Genomic DNA, 21,226 nt, shown 5'->3' with positions numbered 1-21,226 from the left:
ACTCTATGTAAACTGCGAGAAGGAGCTTACAGAGCTTCAAGTAGCTATTGGAAGTATCTGGGCCCTTGGAAGACCAAAAGCAGATGGTATGAAGCTCATGAAGTTGGCTATATAGCAGTTTGTAAATACAAGCCCTAAATTCTGTAGCAGTAAGCATAAGGGTTACAAATACAAAGTTTCTAAGGTTGACGGGAGGATAACTATGGAGACACAGTAGAGAATTAGAGGCTCCAAAATGCAAATGTAGCCCTATGTCAGGTTTTTTACCAGACAGAAGCAGTAATGGTTTGTCTTGTAAGTCTGATCCCCTTTTATAGATCTCAGTGGAGACAGAGAAATTACAAAACACTCCTATAACAAGGTTGCTGCAGAAAATATAGCCTCATCAGTTCAATTCACAATCCTAAATTGTTGGGTTTGGTATCCAGATACTGTGATTGGTGCTTTATAACAGAAGCAGGCAGATTATAAGAAACTTTTAACCAGCCCCATTTCAAAGACTGAGTAAAATAGAGAATCTTCAGAAAGGTGTAAAATCACCAAGTTTAATGAGTCCCTTAAACCTAAAACACCTCCCCTCCTGAAAATTACCTGACATGACCCTAAACATGGAAGATTTCAGGCTATGAGGAGTCTTGGCAAAGACTAAAAAGGGGCTAGACATAAAAAATGTTTCCTCTTCTTTCTGTTATCCCCACTCAGACCTCTCGGACACAAACTCTTTTAATTCTGCTCTAGAGTCATGGCTTTAATCTTAGGCGTACCTCATCTACCAGGCCACTCGCTAGCACTCTTGACCTTGTTTCTCTTCTGCTAAAGAAGCAGTTGGATTCTTTGCATAAAGCTGATGCTCAGCCAGGTGGCTTACATTAATGTAGAAACGGGGCATGCCGGCTTTCAAGGTGAACCATATTAGATTGTCTTGAACAACACTTCTTTGATTTAATACCACCATTAACTTCTCAAAAGACTACCTTCAGTCCCCAATGCTTGTTCAATCAAGCATCTTTTATCACATAAAATTCTTCAGAAAATATTTGTCCTCTGTGGCAACAGAAATTGAATTGCTAGACAGTCTCTTAAGTTAATTTTTTTTGTTGAAAAAAGAATATTTCTTTTTTTCTTTAAAATGATTTGAAGCCATGAAGCAATGTCATTCTCTGATTCACAGAGAACTCAAGAAAACTCTGATGAAGATATGGTACCCTTACGGTGTTTAATAATGTAACAGACTGTTGCCTGCACTCCTGAATTTTGTTCACAGGGGAGCATCTGAAAATGAAATAGTTAATTTTACAATAGAGATTATGAACACATCCCCTGTGCTCTACATGCTTTTTTTACTGTGCACGTACAACATACAAGATGGCCTTATTTCAATCTTAGCATATTTAAAGATTTTCTTCCTGCTGTTTGAAATGGAAGTAAAATGTAAACTTCGGGATCTCCAAGTTCAGAGCTTGATAAGAACATTAAGCTTTTGTTATTGTTTGTGCCCTTGGCTGATTTTGATGTTTGTTTCATTTGGGTGTCAATACATGCAAGCTTTAATGTTAACTTCATGTATGAAACTTGATTAGGTTTAAGTCAAATAGGAACTCATAACACAAGATGTTTACTGTGCAGTAGCCTAATTAGCTGAGTAGTAAACATTGTACATCTACATGCTTGCCCCTATTAGACTAGAGTAAACTAATTTACTTCGCAGCAGGATAGTACTTGTAAATGCTGCCCCAGCTGGATGGGGCAAGACGGTGCTTCAGTGTGGGGACTGCCTGCCAGCCCCTCCACAGCATGTTGGGATTGAGCTGGACTGCTCCAACCCAACTGAACTTGCTGCAATCCCAGACGCAAGTGAAGACACAGCATCCAGGAGTGATAGGCTGTGGAGTTTATTCATACGCACTAATAGCACATGTAGGTGCTCCCTTTAAGAACAAAAGAGACCGTTATAATCACTGGTTTGACCTCCTACGAAACACAAACCACAGTACTAGTCATTTTGGCACAAAAGCCCAATAACTTCTGTTTGAACTAGAATATGGGTGAATTCTTGACCCAATTGAAATCAGTAGATGTTTTGCTATTGACTTCAGCAGGACAAGTATCTTAACCCAAAACCTCTTACGGAGACATGCAGGGTGCCTGTACATGTGCTCGGGGTCGGTGGCGGGTGGCGGGGGAAGGGGAGTGTTTTAATTAGAGCAGCTCCTGGAGAGCCGCTCTAATTAAAACTCTTCATCATCGTGTATTTAACCCTTGGTGGTCTAAAAATGGCCATGGGCTGCTTTATCTAAACCTTGCCAAATGAAGTTTAGATAAAGTGCCCCAGTGGCCATTTTTTAAACCCACGGGAGCTTATATACATGACAATGAGGCCACGCTGAGGCGTTTTCATTAGAACACAGAGCAGACTTGATTAATTGAGTCTGTTGTGATGTGAGCTGGCAAGTGTATAGGAACCCCCAGTCTTTCAATAGTCCTTGTCATAAAGAGTCTACCACATCTCTCATAGAACAGTTTCAGTTGTTACCCTCACTCCTGGAAAGCTGCATTTCCTCTCTAAATATTTCTACCTTCAGCTTCTAGATATTAGATCTTGTTATGCCTCCGTTTACTGTTAGAACTGTCAAACATCTGATATCGTCCCACTGTGTAGATACTGACAAATTATGATAAAGCTACCTCTTAACTGTCTCTTTATTTACCAAGATAGATTCAGGTCCATAAGTTTCTTGTGTAAGGAATGCTGCACTATGCCATGTTTTATTAAAAATAAATTATTACATTAAATTTAAGCAGTTATTTCTCCCTCTTAAGAGAAGCTGTTCCTAGGAGTTGTTGTATCAGTGGACGTTGCCACAAAATATGATGTTATATATTGTAATATTATGCCATTTATTTTCATGTTAGATATTCCTACAGATGACAGAGGGATCTGAAAGTAAAGCTTAAGATTTAGGGTTACAGACAATGGGAATTCTATTTATGATTTGTGTCACAGGAACTTAAGAATAGCAAAGGCATTTACCTAACATAAATTTCAACAGTTCTTTCAACAAATGTATTGCTGATGGTTCATAGTCAGTTCTGAGAGAAACCTATCAAGACTTTTCACATTGTTAACTTCCCTATGCAACTCCCACAGATTAGATTCGATTAGAGCAAGACACTCTGAACATGTTCCTGGGGAGTGGGAAAAACCACGTCTGTGGCAAGTGGAGTTAGTCTCTTCTGTTTTGTATGCCCCCCTATTAAAAGGGGTTTGGTTATATCCACAAAGGAACTTAAATACCATACAGCTGCTATCAGAGCCTAACCAAAAAAACTGGATCCTCAAAGCCCCTGCTCAACTGCTGCCTATTGCTGGATGTGCCAACATCTGTAGGCATGTATGCTTCTGATATTAATGCTCTCCAGACACCTCAGCGAGTGCTAATAAACCCAATGCCTCTCTTAGGCTTAAACTTGTCAGGATTCACAGCTAGGTGTTCTCTCTAGGTCTCCTCTCTACCGCTTGTGAGAGCTGTATCCCCACCTAAGTGCCACAACTCATAATAATGGTTAAGTAGTCTTAATATGTTTGTCTCAAAACTGACTATACATAAACAGTAAAATATTTACTTAGGAGAAGCATTAAAAATGTTAAATAAGCTAATTACCCTTTGAAGTATTATGGTGGGTTTTTTCCTCCTTAAATTATTTCCTCAAATGTTTAGCATGACATATCCAGGCATTATCTTCCTTGCATCCCATTCCCAGTCTATTGTTAAGCAATACTTATTATTCTGCACTTCCTTTCAATAAAAAGAAAAAAGCCTGGATATAAGTATAATAAATGTAACAATACTTCCTATTTCCCGTGGCTTCCCACCTTCCACTAAATATGTTTCCAGATCAAACCCCTGAATCCCATTACCTTTATTACTTTCAAAAAACATAATACTAAAATAACCTATTTAAAATAGTCTTGAACTAGAACTTGAATAGCTGGTTTGCCCGCTCCAGTTTTTTCAATCTGGGACAATCTCCTTTTGGGGAGCTGTATGGGATAAATGAGAGGAAACCCAATATTCTGACTGCTACACGGTAGAGGAAAAACAAAGTCAGTAATCATTCATGAAACAAGGCAGTCTGCCCTCTTAAGAAGGGGCAGCCAGCTCTGTTAAGGAAGTTTAGCTGTGAGGCATTTGACGAATGGGAAAGTGTGAAGAAAAAAATTGCACAGAAAAGAGAGCAAGCTATGAAAGGACGCTAAGCTGCTGTGCAGGGACAAGCTAAAGCAAAAACTATCTCTTCTGATGTCTAGAGTGGAGGGAGGATTTTGATTTTGGTTTTGGCTGGTTGGTTGGAATCTGAAGCTTATGCTGAGAAAAATAAAGCTGCTGAGGAACTGCTAACAGAAACCTCTCCAATAAAAGGCAGCAGGATAAGTGACCTGTTTACAGTGCATAAATAGGATGTACATTTACAGTCCATCAGAAATATCAGAGTATAAATACAACAAAACAAAACAAAAAATGTGCAAGAGGAACTGCCTCTGGGAATATCTCACTTGGCCAAACAATTACTAATAGAAACAAAATCATTGCAGAAATGGAGAAGGACAGATTCACAAAGGGAACAAATGTAGTGCAACATTGTGAATCACAGAACCAACCTTTTAGGTGCCTTCCGACCTAATCAAATCAATAGCTCTGAGGTGAAGCATCTAGGCTTCTTATGCTAGTGCATGGGGTGAATAAAGTATCTAAGAAAAGTTTTCACAATACCTAGAATGCAGAATGAAGAGCTGTCCCTTGCACCACACCTATATCTAAACTGGACCTTTTCAGCCTCCACAAGAGAAGGTTGAGAGGCGACCTTGTGGCCGCCTATAAGTTCATCATGGGGGCACAGAAGGGAATTGGTGAGGATTTATTCACCAAGGCGCCCCCGGGGGTTACAAGAAATAATGACCACAAGCTAGCAGAGAGCAGATTTAGATTGGACATTAGGAAGACCTTCTTCACAGTTCGAGTGGCCAAGGTCTGGAATGGGCTCCCAAGGGAGGTGGTGCTCTCCCCTACCCTGGGGGTCTTCAAGAGGAGGTTAGATGAGTATCTAGCTGGGGTCATCTAGACCGAGCACTCTTTCCTGCTTATGCAGGGGGTCGGACTCAATGATCTATTGAGGTCCCTTCCGACCCTAACATCTATGAATCTATGAATCTGGGATATTAGCCTCTTGTTTGAATGCACTTCCTCCTCTCAGAACTCAGTCTCTTTTCATAAAATGCAGCTAGACTTGCAAGAGGTGATAGTTTACCCATTTATCCAATGGCTCAGTGGGTAAGAACACTCCCCCAGGATGCAGGAGAACTAGGTAAGTCTTTACTCTGCATGAGAGTATTTGAATCTACATCTTCTCCCTCCCCAGGGAGTGCTTTAACCCACGTTACAGCATATCCAATGATTGGGAACTTGGCACAAAAGAATTAAATACTTAAATATCAATTGAGTTAAAGGGAAGGAACAAGAATGGGAATGACTTTAATGCAGAGGTCACAGTTCTAATGAGGGGTGGAGAGGAGACCTAGAAACAACACCTAGCTTGTGAGTCATGACAAAAAGTCAGGCCTGAGAGAGGCATCCGGATTTTCAGCAGTCACTGGCTAGAGAGTTTTATATCAAAATCATACTTGCCTACAGATGTTGTGCATATTCAGTATTAGGCAGCTAATATATAAATGATTTCTCTGGCTCAAACTACCTAAATAATCATGTTTTAAAATTATTACTTTAGTGAACAGAAGCAGTTTTTAGTGTTTCACCATCCAACCTTCTAAAGCACTTGACTCTACAATACCCAGTCTGTGCTTTTTTAAAGGCATTTCCGTTACATTTAAGATAAAGCTATGATGGCAAACAAAATACATCCAAAGAAGCATAAAATGCTTTTGAAAGATTCTCAGAGTTACCTAAACCCATTTGGCGCAGTTAATTCTTTTCTAATCTCCCATCTTCAGCAGAGCTGCTATCCATGCATTTTCAATTCAATTTGCTGTTTAAATGAAGTAGTTGAATTTAACTGATGCATAAAGAGTAAATTCAAAGGTTTGATACTGCTCTTGAATAGATGGAGGACACTTAAAACTCAAGACGGGTCAATTGAGTCACAGAGGTATAAGATCAGTGTGGATCAGAACACGAACCTGGCCTCTAATTTTGTAAAGGTTAGTGCAATCAGTTTGCGTTATGAAGACAGCTACTAGAACTATAGTAATATTTAAAGAAATATTGATTTAAAATGTAATCATTTGTTCTAGGTCACAGGTCTTCTGAGTTTCAGAATAGAAACCTTCATCCATTTCCCCAGCATTTATGTCATTTATGTTCCATTATGATTTTGCAAAACCAAAAGTTGAACTCTTTCTTGGAACATAAACAACATATTTCCCAGTAATCTCAGTTTTTCCACATTATTTGAAGACTCATCTCTGCAACAGATTTTGCTGCTAGGTGCTATTTCCCATGGTACCACAATGTTATGCTAGCAACATTAAAGCTACTAGTGATGAGAAAAATAGCCTGTCAAAAAACTAAAAAACAAAACATTTTAGCTTTATTTCAGTAATACAACTTTCATAAAAATAAGCAAGCTAAATTCTCACTCCTCTGACCTCTCACACTTAGTGAAACATTTTTTCATAAAATAATAATAAAAAAAAGCTTTTAAAAAGCACTCTGAAATAAAGTTTTAGCAATCCCATGAATGATTATTTTTTCTTCCCTGTGGAGAAGTGTAGAGTGAGGACTCTATTATACCAATGTTTACAGGATACATCTTATTTCTGAAATACTGTGCATCTCACTGAGCATAGATATTATGGACAGTATGACGGTGGTGATATCCTTGTAAAGGGGCATGGAGGCTGCAGAGTGGAATACAACATGCACAGTGAATATCTTATTTCATTTTTTCTTGTGAACAGTGTGGGAAAAGCAAAGGAATCTCATATAGACCTTACTGGTATGCCTTGCAGGTCTGTCTTGAAAGACTTCCATTTAATTTTCATAGGCTACTCTGTTTTTTTGTTGGGTTTTCTGCATGCTCCTGAGCGCACAAAAAAATCACAGGGTTCAAGCACTGTACCTGAGCATCAACAGCCAAAGAATTAGCTGCAGTCTCCTAGGATGCTACCAATAACTGAATTAGTAGAACTGTAGTCAAGTCAATACCACAGATACAGTCTGCTCCTGCTAGTCAAGATATATCGGCAGTGAACTGCCCCATGTCCACACTCAGCTTGCTACTTAATGACTGGTGGTGTTGCCTTCACAGCTTACTGAGGCAACAGCTAAGAGAAGATTTAGAGATGCTTTCAGGAGCCTGTAATTGGGGAAAGTAGGGTAAAACTCTCATAGATTTCTGGGAAACTCAGCTATTTCCTCAAAGGTCTCAAGAAGGAGGCCAGACCGGAGAAGTTATTGTTTCTCCGGCTCAGAGAAAAATATTTTTGCTGGCTTTCCTGAAAATGAATTACCAGGCACTTTAAGATAATCAGAATTAATCTGCTAGGCCCTGGAAGTACCTGTAGATATCAAGGGCCTGAAAACTACACTCCGGGGAATTCATGCTACAAATCAAGGAGAGGTGGGGGTGGGGGTGTAAACAGACAGAATGAGGTTAGGACAGGTTTGTGGAGCAAGGTAACAGGGAGTGTGGTGCTGTAAAGGGAAGGCAGGCTGTAGGTGTGGCAGAAGGCAATTAAGTGAGCCACATGACCTAAAAAGGGTCTGGACTTATAGGATATAAGCCCAGCGCATGAGCTGGGCAGGCAGCCTGGCCTCAGGAGCCACGGAGGAAAGAGCTCCTGAGCAGAAGGGCTACAGCAAGGCTCCTGTCTAACACCTGAGGAGGGGTTAGGGAAGATTGGTGGTTTAGGGATTGGGACTGCAAGGGTGGTAGATATCTCAACTGGCTCAGGAACAGGGCTAGAGCCTAAGGGTTGGAGGCTGAGCAGCAGAGCCACAGCCACAGAGAAGAGAGCAGGAAGGGCCAGTGGCCCCTAGCCCGAGAGGGGCGGGACCAGGCCCAGAGGCCCATAGCCCACAAGGGGCAAGAGTCTGGGTCAGGGACCCATAGGCCAGGAGGGGTGAGAACAAGTAGGACCAGGGAGGGACCTGTAGGCCAGGAGGGGCAAAGTGTTTTGGAGGTAATGAGGCCTGAGCCCAGGATGGGTAGAGAATGCTGGCCTAAGGCCAAGAGGGGTTGAGATTGTTTGAAGTGCAGAGGCCTGAGCCCAGGGGGGCCGGTCTGGGAAGGGGCTGGAGGCTGTGGTGGAGGCTGTTCCAGGTTGAGGCCCACATGGGCTGGAGATGATACCGAGGCAGAAGGCCCAAGGAGGAGAGAGCGACTGGGTTGGACAATGGGGCTCAACACCCAATGGTTGGTAAAATCTGTGAGGCTTGGGCATGGCTAAAAGGGAAGATGAGGTGGCCATGCAATTAGCCCTCAAATGATGAGCTGTGACTAGGCCTGTGTGAAGCGACTAGTATTCATTTCGGATTCAGCCAGTTCAAGGGACAGTGGTTTGATTCAGTGATTCAAATCACTGTCCTGAATCCATTCGGCTGAATCTGAGTCAGAGATTCAGTTGCTGCCGAATCTCTGAATCACACAGGTCCATCCCCCGCCCACTCTCCCAGCCCTGGCAATGGCTGCCCCACCTACCCCAGCTCCCTGCTCTTTAAACCCCCCCCCTCCCCGGTTCAACGGGTGCTGCTGGGCAGGGGGGCGATTCCCACTGCCCCATGCTACATGGGGGGCTCTGCTATGAGCCCGTGACCCCTGCCTGCTCATAGATTCATAGATTCATAGACCCCCACCTGCTCTCCCAGCCGTGCCATGGCTGCCCCACCCACCCCAGCTTCAGCCCTTTAAAAAAAATAAACAGAAAACCAAAAGCCCTAATTCACCATCTGCTGCCCAATGGGGGAGCGGGGGGAGGAGGAGCATCCCCGCTGCCCCACACTGCATGGGGGGTTCTGCACAAGCCCCCAGAAGCAGCCGGTGAGTTTGGGGGAGTGTTATTTGTTTGTTTTCCCAGCCGTGAGCTGGGGTGGGCAGGGCAGCCATGGCGGGGCTGGGGGAGCAGGTGGGGGTCAGAGGGCACTCAGGGGAGCTGGGGGAGCAGGCAGTGGATGGGGCCTGACAGGGGTCCCCCCCCATGGTCCCCTCCCCACTCCTCCAGCCTCCCCTCCCCCACCCCCTACTTACCAGTTCGGAGTCTGGGTCCAGCTCCCTGCTGCAGCAGGTGGGACTGCCCAAATCTCCGAAGCTCTCCAAATCTTTTCTGAATCATCACAAGCAGTCTATCGTAAGAGATTCTGTTGCAAGCCGGTTGGAACCAAGTGCATTGTGCAGAGGATCAAATGACACAGTGCTGAACAGTCAGAATGCAGACTCGTCCTGAAGCAGACCTGTGCCAGACTCCTTGGTTCTGAGTGATTACTAAACCATAAATGGTATCAGGAATAAACTGTACTAAGAACATTACTATTAATTTTGGCTAGAAAGAATGATGTGGGGAACTGTGTCTTTTGAAAGACTCTAGCCTGAGCCAACTGGTCCAATTTGTTAGGTTATGCAGAGGCTCATATTATGCCACCCAGAATCACTGTGTGGTGACCTCTTGTCATAATTCCCAGTATTCTGCAAACTCACAGCTCTGCACAGAATTACAGGTTTTGGAAAGATCTCCACTCTCTTGCTGCTTTATAAGCTCTCTTTCCTACTCCATTACTGTTATCCTTTCTCCTGAAACCTAGGTAACATTTGAACATATAAAACTGAGATGGATTTCAAATGAGCATTAGATCACACTAGGTTTTTACATAAGTGAGATGCTTCCTAAAGTGTATTTTGGAAGAAGTTCTGATTGTGAGGGATTGTAATCTTTGTCACTTTGTAGTAGAACAAAATTTTGTTCTTTAGTCCCTCTGTTGTCAGTTTAGCCTACACTGCCCTTTCTGTACCTTTTTGTCTATTTGTGTTCCTTGCACCAACTCCCTATACTCTAAGCATCAGACCTATTGGTGTATCTGGATTTATTACAGGGGTGTAGGTTGTAGCCTTGTTGGTCTAAGGATAATAAAAGATATCAGATTCACCCAAAGAACCTTGTCTGGATTTATTTGTGTTTCTTGGAAGTTCAAATACAAGGTATGAAGAATGTTTCTTTGTGTAAGGGGTTTTACACAGTCTTCAGTCGGCTACCAATGGTTCTGGTAGACCTGGATATCCTAAAAACTGCCCCCTAGAGGACAGCATACATGCACCAAGACAAGTGGAGTGAGACCCCTGAGGGAAACAAACATTATCAGGCAGATACCATGTTAATGCTTCATTGTTCAGGTGTATACAAGTCCATGATCCTTTTCTACCCCTCTGGCATTAGATATTAACATCCATGAAATAAATGTCATGTTAAAAGAAGAGATCAATGGTTAATATTTCAAGTTTTGTATACAGCACCAGTATACAAGTTACAGTAACTTAGACTTGATGGGGGTGGAATAATGAATGCATAAAGAACCTGATAAGTCTATGCCACAAAATCCACTTAAGCTCAATTATGCAACAATTTATTCATGAAATGGCCCATATTTCTGATCTTGCCAGGCACATATTATCAAATATTGTGTTTCTTACTTTCAGTATATTGGTGTCTTCAGGATGGATAAAGCTCTACTCACTAATTGGAAAGCTACCTTAAGGCAGGATGTTCTCTAGTTTATTTTTCTGTTTTAATCCCATGAGAACATCATAGGCCTCCGCTTAAAGAACAAGAAGCAAAAACAGGAGAAAGTATAATGGAAGGTAGAAATGAGAGATTTTTTTTTTTCAAAGCAGTGAAGGGATAGGAAAGCTCTTGGATTTAAATACAGTTATTTGACAGGTATCTCTTTCTTCTAAAGTTTCTGATTTCTTTCAGCTCAGCTACATGTATATGCAGGGGAATCAATGGGGAATAAGGAGCTCCTTAATTCCCTAGGCAACAGCCTTCCTCATTTATAGGTATAGCCTGGGTTGCTACCCTTCCCCTTATATACATGAGTATATAAGGTTTGCACTGCAGAGTAGGAGTCTGCACTGCAGAGTAGGAGTTTTGAAGGGATGGGAGCCCAAGAAGGGTGTCTGTGCCTTAAGGAAACGATCCTTCGGGCACAAAGCAAGATGATCCCCGAGCGAGGCAAAAAAGGGAAAGGGGCCCAGAGAAATCCAGGGCAGCCTAAGGGCCAAAAGGGGAGCACATAAAAAATGGAAACAGGGTGAGATCACTAAAGATGAATATACCTCTTCTGCTCGTGCTTGTAGGGAGGCAGTTAGGCGGGCCAAAGCTACCATGGAGCTGAGGATGGCAACCCAAGTAAAAGACAACAAGAAATTGTTTTTTAGATATATTGGGAGTAAAAGGAAGGCCCAGGGAGGAATAGGACCCCTGCTAAATGGGCAGAAACAATTGGTGACAGACAGGGGGGACAAGGCTGAACTCCTCAATGAGTTCTTTGCCTCAGTGTTCCTAAGTGAGGGGCACGACAAGTCTCTCACTGGGGTTGTAGAGAGGCAGCAGCAAGGCGCCGGACTTCCATACGTAGATCCTGAGGTGGTGCAGAGTCACTTGGAAGAACTGGATGCCTTTAAGTCGGCAGGCCCGGATGAGCTCCATCCGAGGGTGCTGAAGGCACTGGCCGACATCATTGCAGAGCCATTGGCGGGAATATTTGAACGCTCGTGGCGCACGGGCCAAGTCCCGGAGGACTGGAAAAGGGCTAACGTGGTCCCCATTTTCAAAAAGGGGAGGAAGGAGGACCCGGGCAACTATAGGCCAGTCAGTCTCACCTCCATCCTTGGTAAAGTCTTTGAAAAAATTATCAAGGCTCACATTTGTGAGAGCCCGGCAGGGCAAATTATGCTGAGGGGAAACCAGCACAGGTTTGTGGCGGGCAGATCGTGCCTGACCAATCTAGTCTCTTTCTATGACCAGGTTACGAAACGCCTGGACACAGGAGGAGGGGTGGATGTCGTATACTTAGACTTCAGGAAGGCCTTCGATACAGTATCCCACCCCATACTGGTGAACAAGTTAAGAGGCTGTGATGTGGATGACTACACAGTCCGGTGGGTGGCGAATTGGCTAGAGGGTTGCACCCAAAGAGTCGTGGTGGATGGGTCGGTCTCGACCTGGAAGGGTGTGGGCAGTGGGGTCCCGCAGGGTTCGGTCCTTGGACCGATACTCTTTAATGTCTTTATCAGTGACTTGGATGAGGGAGTCAAATGTACTCTGTCCAAGTTTGCAGATGACACAAAGCGATGGGGAGAAGTGGACACGCCGGAGGGCAGGGAACAGCTGTAGGCAGACCTGGACAGGTTGGACAAGTGGGCAGAAAACAACAGAATGCAGTTCAACAAGGAGAAATGCAAAGTGCTGCACCTAGGGAGGAAAAATGTCCAGCACACCTACAGCCTAGGGAATGACCTGCTGGGTGGCACAGAGGTGGAAAGGGATCTTGGATTCCTGGTGGACTCCAAGATGAACATGAGCCACTGTGACGAAGCCATCAGAAAAGCCAATGGCACTTTATCGTGCATCAGCAGATGCATGACGAATAGGTCCAGGGAGGTGATACTTCCCCTCTATAGGGCGCTGGTCAGACCGCAGTTGGAGTACTGCGTGCAATTCTGGGCGCCACACTTCAAGAGGGATGCGGATAACCTGGAGAGGGTCCAGAGAAGGGCCACTTGTATGGTTAAGGGCCTGCAGACCAAGCCCTACGAGGAGAGACTAGAGAACCTGGACCTTTTCAGCCTCCGCAAGAGAAGGTTGAGAGGCGACCTTGTGGCTGCCTATAAGTTCATCACGGGGGCACAGAAGGGAATTGGTGAGTATTTATTCACCAAGGCGCCCCGGGGGGTTACAAGAAACAATGGCCACAAGCTAGCAGAGAGCAGATTTAGATTGAACATTAGGAAGAACTTCTTCACAGTTCGAGTGGCCAGGGTCTGGAACGGGCTCCCAAGGGAGGTGGTGCTCTCCCCTACCCTGGGGGTCTTCAAGAGGAGGTTAGATGAGCATCTAGCTGGGGTCATCTAGACCCAGCACTCTTTCCTGCTTATGCAGGGGGTCGGACTCGATGATCTATTGAGGTCCCTTCCGACCCTAACATCTATGAATCTATGAATCTATGAATCTATGATGAGGACAGGCAGATATGGCTTCACCCTTCTAATGCACTGGCTAGTGCAGCTGAGCCAATGGAGAGTTCAGCCCATGCTGTTTTCTGCCCTGTTCCTGGAACAACAGAGCTGCATATTATCCCTTGAGCAGGTTTAATTGCAACATATTAATCCAGTCTTAAGGCCTTGTGTTGTATATTTCAGTTGTTCATAAGCTGTGAAATGATTACTGTACCATATTTTCTGCTATTCTTAGGATTTGTGAAACTACTGCTGAGAATACTATCTGGGTACTCATCATGTGTTAGGGTGAGCAAGGAGTGTTTTAGGAATGGAATTGTGGGCTGAATGGATCCAAAATGAACAAAAGTTGAGTGTAGGACATTTAATGATCTTAGTTTGATTTTTAATATCTGAAACAATGAGCAGATTTCATAGAATCATAGAAAGTTAGGGTTGGAAGGGACCTCAGGAGGTCCTCTAGCCCAACCTCCTGCTCAAAGGTTTGGCTAGCTGGGTTTTGAAAACATCCAAGGATGAAGCTTCCACCATCTCTCTGGATAACTGTTTCAGTGTTTTACTACCCTCCTAGTAAGAAAATTCTTCCTAATATCTAACCTAAACTTCCCTTGCTGAAACTTGAGAACATGGCTCCTGGTTCTGTCATCCACCACCACTTAGAACAGTCTAACTCCATCCTCTTTTGAACCCCACTTCAGGTAGTTGAAGGCTGCTATTAAGTCCCCTCTCACTCTCTTCTTCTTTAGACTAAATAAGACCAGTTCCCTCCGTCTTTCCTCATAAGTCATATTCCCCTGCCCCCTCACCATTTTTGTCACCCTTTGCTGGAGTCTCTCCAATTTTTCCACATCCTTTCTGTAGTGGGGGCCCAAAACTTAACACAGTACTCTAGATGTGGCCTCACCAGTGCTGAACAAAGGGGAATAATCACTTCCCTTGATCTACTGGCAACACAACCACCAGTGCAGCCCAGTATGCCGTTAGTCTTCTTGGCAACAAGGGCACACTGTTGGCTCATGTTCAGCTTATTGTCTGCTGTGACTCCCAGGCCCATTTCTGCAGAGATACTGCCCAGCCAACCAGCCCCCAGCCTGTACCGGTGCATGGGATTGTTCTGTCCGATGTGCAAGACTTTGCACTTGTCCTTGTTGAACCTCATGAGATTCCTTTTGGCCCAATCCTCCAATTTGTCTAGGTCACTCTGAATCCTAGCCCTACCCTCCAGCATACTCACTACTCCCCCCAGCTTGGTGTCATCTGCAAACTTGCTGAGGGTGCACTTTATGCCATCTTCCAGGTCATTGATGAAGGCATTGAACAAAACTGGCCCCTTGGGGCACTCCACTTGATACCAGCTGCCAACTAGACATGGAGCCATTGATTGCTACTCTATGAGCCTGATGCTCCAAACCATTATCCACCTTACAGTCCATTCATCCTGCCTTCTTTCTTTCCTTTCTTATAAGATTGTCCAGGATGTAAGGTTTTCCTGAGAAATAATCTCAAGAACTTCATAGGTAACATTGCTGTATAATGATAATATTTCTTTCCTTCACCATCTGATCTCAGCAGGCAAGAAAGGACGGTTGGGAAGGGGACTGATTTCAAGCCAAGCAATCATGGTCCCTAGCAGAGAGAGAAGGGGCACATGCTTCCCTAGGTAAAAGTATCCTGCTTACCTGGATCCTAACCCAAAGCCTGTTAAAGTTGACTGAAAGACTCCCCTTGACTTCAATATTTTTTTAACTATGTTCGAAATAATAAGCAAACACCTGCAGTAGGGAGTTTCTCTCTCACCAGTTCTCTGTACTGCCCACTTCAGTACAATGAGGGACATGGGGCGATTTCTATTTTAATTTTATTTGTTTGCTCCTCCTTCTGAAAAGGGAAAAACTCCCTACTAATGCCATTACCTTGTTTTTCCTCAACCCGCTCCTTGGCTCCAGCATCACATCTATAAAATGCTGACATCAGCAAGACAGCTGGTGATCTGGGACCTCTGGTTATAATCTGATAATACATGTCGTGCACTTATTTCACCTTACCAACTTCCCCTTACCTGCTTCTTGTATGTTGTTAAATCTTATGCTATCAGTTCCATGGGTAGTGACTGTCTTTTATTCGTGTCTTTACAGAACCTAGCATAGTAGATCCTCAATTCCTATATTGAGGCCTTTAGATCCTGGTATAGTGATGATGATGATAATACATAGATCAGTCTATTGATGTACTCTATTTATGTAATTGTCTTATTTTTTGTGCTTATTAAATTTTCAGCTGTCCAGCTGGAAAAAGTAGACAGATGAATCATGTATTGTGTTCCTCAAACTAAAGCAATTTGGTCAACCCTGTTACAATACAGTGAGCTGCCCCTTAAGGAATTGATTCTGACTTATTTCATTAGCTGGTTTGTAAAAAATTCCTACTTGGTATTAATATATAAAGCACTAAATATGTAGATCTTAATATCTTTCAGAGTTTTCTATGAGGGTTGGGATTATACAGCATGGTTTTGCCTGGCTTCTTTGGTGATAAATGTTGAAATTCTGAGAATTAAGAATCAAGTGAACATTCTTGAAAGTGTAGTCTTCTAAGTAGGGCAATTTAAACCCTGTCTCCATTCAAAGTAGATTTATTTTATTTAACTATATGAATATTTTGGCCAAAGAACTTTGTTAAGATATTTTGTTTTCCTATCTTAGTACAAGAAATGAGTAAGTAAAACAGACTTATTTTTAATAGATTGAACTTTCTGCATGATTCTCTGAAGAGTGCAGTTTCATGAATACTTATTTATGAATTCAGTGTGCAGTAATAGAGATGATTATCCTTACCAGTGAGACACATTCATTATCTCTGTAGTCTTAAAAAGAAGAGAGGGGGAGAGGGGGGAAAGAAATATCTAAATCCTGATCTGGTTTCCTGAAAATTGTGAATCAATTTTTGGAGACAGATAAAATGTATCTCTTAGGGAACAGGAGATTCTACTGTTTAGTATGATTGTACATCAGTGGGATATTGGCTTTGCATCTGTGTTGTGATCAATGACTTGGATCGCAGAGTAGGTCAAGGGCTCTGTTTCATTTATTGAATGCTGATTCAGGAACTATGTAACATACTTATGGAACGATATTCATCATAGTGTCCAAGCATGTCTACACTGTAAATGATTATGAGATTGTAGTGAACTCAGGGATGCCCATATTAACTTTAATCTAACTAGTAATGGTAACAAGATTAGCGAAGACAATTGCATGGGCTTCAACAAAGGACACAAGGTAGACCTGTATGAGCTGGCAGCGATCCGATCCGGCTTCGGTTCTGGCCATTTTGGATGGCCACGATCTGACCCAGATCTCCAAACCAGGTTTCCGCCTCAATCCAGCCAAAGCGGCTCCTAAGCTTTGGAGCCGCCTTGGAGATCTAGCCATAGGGTATAATGGGGAATCAATGAACTATCTATAATTTTGTTTGTTGTCCAATTTGGATGAAACTTGCTTTAAATTCTTGAAAGCCAAACTCCTGTCATGGCTGTGTACTACAACACAGGGGGGTCAAAACTGCAGCAGTGGTAGCTCTTACTGAGGCCACAAAGTCTGCCAAGTTTCAAGAAGATTGGTGCAGGGGTTTGGGGGAAACTGCACCTCAAGCTGCGGACAAACAAAACTCGTGCCATGGGTGACACTGCGTGTGTTAAGGCACAGAGGGGTGACAGCTGCAGGGATGGTGGCCCCTGCTGAGGCCACGATGCCTGCCAGCTGTTGAGGAGATCGGTGCAGGGGGGTTCTGGGGCCCTGCACCCCTAGCTGCTGACAGACAAAACTTGTGCCAAGACTGTCTCTGTCTTGGGGCAGTTGATTGTCTGCATTTATTCTTTCCTCTTCTTAGCCTGGTTTTGTAGGTGCTAATTGATGCTCATTAAGTCATTATGTAGTAGCTAGGTCCTGTGTATTGAGCTGGTCCCTGAGTCCCTGGTCCCTGAGTGAATCATGATTGATTGATTGGTAACTGGTAACACAGCAGCTTAGCAGCCAGGCCAGCAGCAGTGTCTCCCCTCCCCGCCCCAAGCCAGAGAGAGTCAGTCCCACAAGCACCCATGGCACCAGTTTTGCTTGTCCGCAGCTTGCAGGGCAGTTCCCCCCAAACCCCTAGACCGATCTTCTTGAAACTTGGCAGGCTTTGTGGCCTCAGCAAGAGCTACCACCCCTGCAGATTTGACACCCCCTGTGTTGTAATACATACACGTGAGTTTTGTTTTCAATAATCTGTGATACAGTTGCCCCAAAACCCCTGCACTGATCTTCTTGAAACTTGGCAGACTTTGTGGCCTCAGTAAGAGCTACAATCCTTGCAGTTTTCACCCCGCTATGTTGTAATGCCTATACGTGACATGAGTTTTGCTTTCAAGAATTTGGGGTGCTGTTTCCCCCAAACCCCTGCGCTGATATTCTTGAAACGTGGCAGGCTTCATCCACTCTGCAGAGTCTACTACTACTGAAAATTTCATCTAAATTGGACAAAAAACAACAAAGTTATAGATATTTTATTGTTTCCCCATTATACCCTATGGCAGGATCTCCGAGGTGGCTCTGAAGCTCTTCGGAAGCTCCAAACCACTTCAGGAAGCCGAATGAGACCAGCACTTCGACCTGAATGTTCAGACCCTAAAGCATCCAAAGCTACTCTGGATCTGAAGCTGTGTCCGAAGCCTCGCACAGCCCTAACACCAGGGGTATCCAGTATTATATGGATGGGAATCTCTTTGGGCATTTATGCACATACTTTTTTGTCCCACAACACGCTGGAGATCTGCCGCTTTGGAGAAGACTCAATTAATTGAGTCTGTTCCGCACACAAGCTGAGGCAAACTGTGCTGCACCACGTGCAGCTGTATAAGTGGCAAAACGCGCATCAGCTCGCAGAAAATCCTGGTGGTGCGCTTTTGAATTAAAGCACCTCCAAGGTATTTCAGTTCAAAAGTGCGCCACCATCATTTTCTCAGTGTTGACACACATTTCACCACTTATACAACAGCACTGGGCACTTTTCAAAGCACCTAGGGCTGCAGCGCTTGCACATGTATAAATGCCTTTTAACATCAACTAGTTACATTCTAAATCCAAGATAACCAGTACCTCAATTACGGATCTTCAATAAGGTGACAATTATGTTGTGTGTTCCCATTCAACAAAAGAGCTCTAGCTGACTCTTGATTTCTGTGAAGTGTAATGAAATGCTTGGACTTATTGCTTTTCATGCAGTTGACAGTATATTTAACCAACCCACCCCAAACCAACAAATTACTCCTCCACATATGAAAATCACAGGACAGTCTTTGGAGAATGTTGAGCATTTCCCCTACCTGACTAGCCACTTTTCCCAAAAAGGAAATATCAGTGATGATTTTAACACTGGATAAAATCTGCAAGTGCTGCCTTAAGGACATGTCCAAAATTACGCCTTCAGTCATCATGATATCTAACCAAACTTCTTGTCTGCCAGGCCATTGTTGCCTTATGGGTGTGAAACTTGGACAACTTATTGGATACACCTGAAAGCCATAGAATGTTACCATCAGCAATGTCTTTGGAAAATCCTCCATATGAATTGGAAAGACAGAAGAATGAATGCCAGCATTTGCCTCAAGTAAACACCAACAGCATTGAAGCAATGTTTTGGACATGACATGTCACAAGGATGCCTGAAAACTGGCTTCCAGAACAGATGGTATATATTCAACTCACTAATGATCAAATGCTAAAGTGCTCTAGAGCAGCGTTCCCTCCAAGCTGTGTGGTGTGTGTGGCCACGCAGGCATGCCTGGCAGCATGGCATGAGCATGGCACCAGTGCGCGCTGCACAGCTTAAAGGGAAGGTTGGTCTAGAGGTGAACAAAAGAAGAGATTCAAGGGTACCTTGAAGGCCAATCTGAAGAAATGTGATATTGGCATCAATGCATGGGAGACCTGAGCACTGAATCATCCCCAGAGGCACAGTGATGTCTTAACAAAACATTAATAATTTCAAGGAAACTCACCTCACTATGGAGGTGAATAGACAAGAGAGACAAAAGGAAGAAACTGTGACCCAACATCACTAGGATCCACTCCTTCCTTCCTGATCGGTTTACCATGTCTGCAGTTAAATATGTGGGTTTCAAATCAGCCTTGAGTCATCTGCACACCTATTGATATTTACTGGAAGATTGTCATTCTCACATCAACGGACTGCCAAAAATGACCAGTACTAATTAAATTAAAGATAACATGGGGGTGCCTACCCAGGCTGCAGTCATATCTTCACTTGCAACGTAACCACACCCAGTATTAGTCAAGTTGAATGTGAAAAGTAAATGACTGAAAGGGACTGGAAAATTTCTCTCTCTTTTCTGCCATCATAACCTGCTGTTATGGATAGGTCTGGTTGATCATGAGTGTGGCACACCAGGTTTGAAACCCTTGTATTAACTGAAAAATGCCAGCCTACTGACCAACACAGTGAACCCTTTACTTTAGGCTCCCAAAAGGGGGCCTTTCTGTGTCCTCAAGTGTCTAACTAACTTGTTTTTTGGAGAAATTATAAATACAGTACCAATGTCCATATCCCTGAGGGCTTTATTGATAAGGACAAGACCTGGGGATGCAATGGAATGCATGATACACTTAGAATCATAGACAATTAGGGTTGGAAGGGATCTCAGGAGGTCATCTAGGCCAACCCCCTGCTCAAAGCAGGACCATTCCCAACTAGATCATCCCAGCCAAGGCTTCATCTAGCTGGGTCTTAAAAAAAGACTCCAAAGATGGAGATTCCACAACTTCTCTGGGTAACATGTTTTACTATCCTCCTAGTGAGAAAAGTCTTCCTAATAGCTAACCTAAATTTCCCTTGCTGTAACTTGAGACCATTGCTGCTTGTTCTGTCATCTGCCACCACTAAGAACAGTCTATCTCCATCCTCTTTCAAACTTCCTCTCAGGTAGTTGAAGGATGCCTTTAAATTTCCTCTATCTTCCCTTTTCTAAACTAAATAAGCCCAGTTCCCTCAGCCTCTCCTCAGAAGTCATGTGCCCCAGCCCCAAAACCAGTTTTGTTGCCGGCTGCAAGATTCTCTCCAATTTGTCCATGTAATTTCTCTTATGGGGGGCCCAAAACTGGACACATTGCTCCAGATGTGGCCTCACCAGAGCTGAACAAAGGGGAATAATCACTTCTCTTGACCTGCTGGCAACATTCCTACTGATGCAGCCCAGTATGCTGTTAGCCTTCTTGGAAACAGGGGCACACTGTTAGCTCATATTCAGCTTCTTGCCCAGGTACTTATCTGAAGAGCCATTGCCCAGTCAGTCAGCCTCCAGCCTGTACCAGTGCATGGGACTGTTCCTTCCTAAGTGCAGGACTTTGCACTTGTCCTTGTTGAACCTCATGAGATTCCTTTTGGCTCAATCCTCCAATTTGCCTATCTCACTCTGAATCCTAGCCCTAACCTCCAGCATATTTACTATTCACCCCATGTTGGTATCATCTGCAGACTTGCTGAGGGTGCACTCCATGCCATCTTTCAGGTCATTGATTAAGATTTTGAAGAAAACTCGACCCAGGACCAACCCTTGGGACACTCCACTTGATATTGGCTGCCAACTAGATACCAAGCCATTGATTACTACCCTCTGAGCCCAATGCTCCAACCAGTTTTCTAGCCACCTTACAATCCACTCATCCAGCCTGTGTTTCCTTAGCTTGTCTGCAAGAATGTTGTGGGAGACCATAACCAAGTTTTGCTAAAATCAAAGTATACCACATCCACTGGTCTCCTCACATCCATAGAGTCGGTCATCTCTTCATAGAAGGCAATTAGGTTGGTCAGGCATGACTTGCACTTGGTGAATCCATGCTGACTGCTCCTAATCACCTTCTTCTCCTCCAAGTGCTTAGGAATGGATTCCTTAAGGAGATGCTCCATGATTTTTCCAGGGACTGAGGTG

Source organism: Alligator mississippiensis, chromosome 5, assembly GCF_030867095.1.
Source record: "Alligator mississippiensis isolate rAllMis1 chromosome 5, rAllMis1, whole genome shotgun sequence".
Classification (NCBI taxonomy): Eukaryota; Metazoa; Chordata; order Crocodylia; family Alligatoridae; genus Alligator; species Alligator mississippiensis.
Note: the sequence above shows the minus strand (reverse complement) of the source record.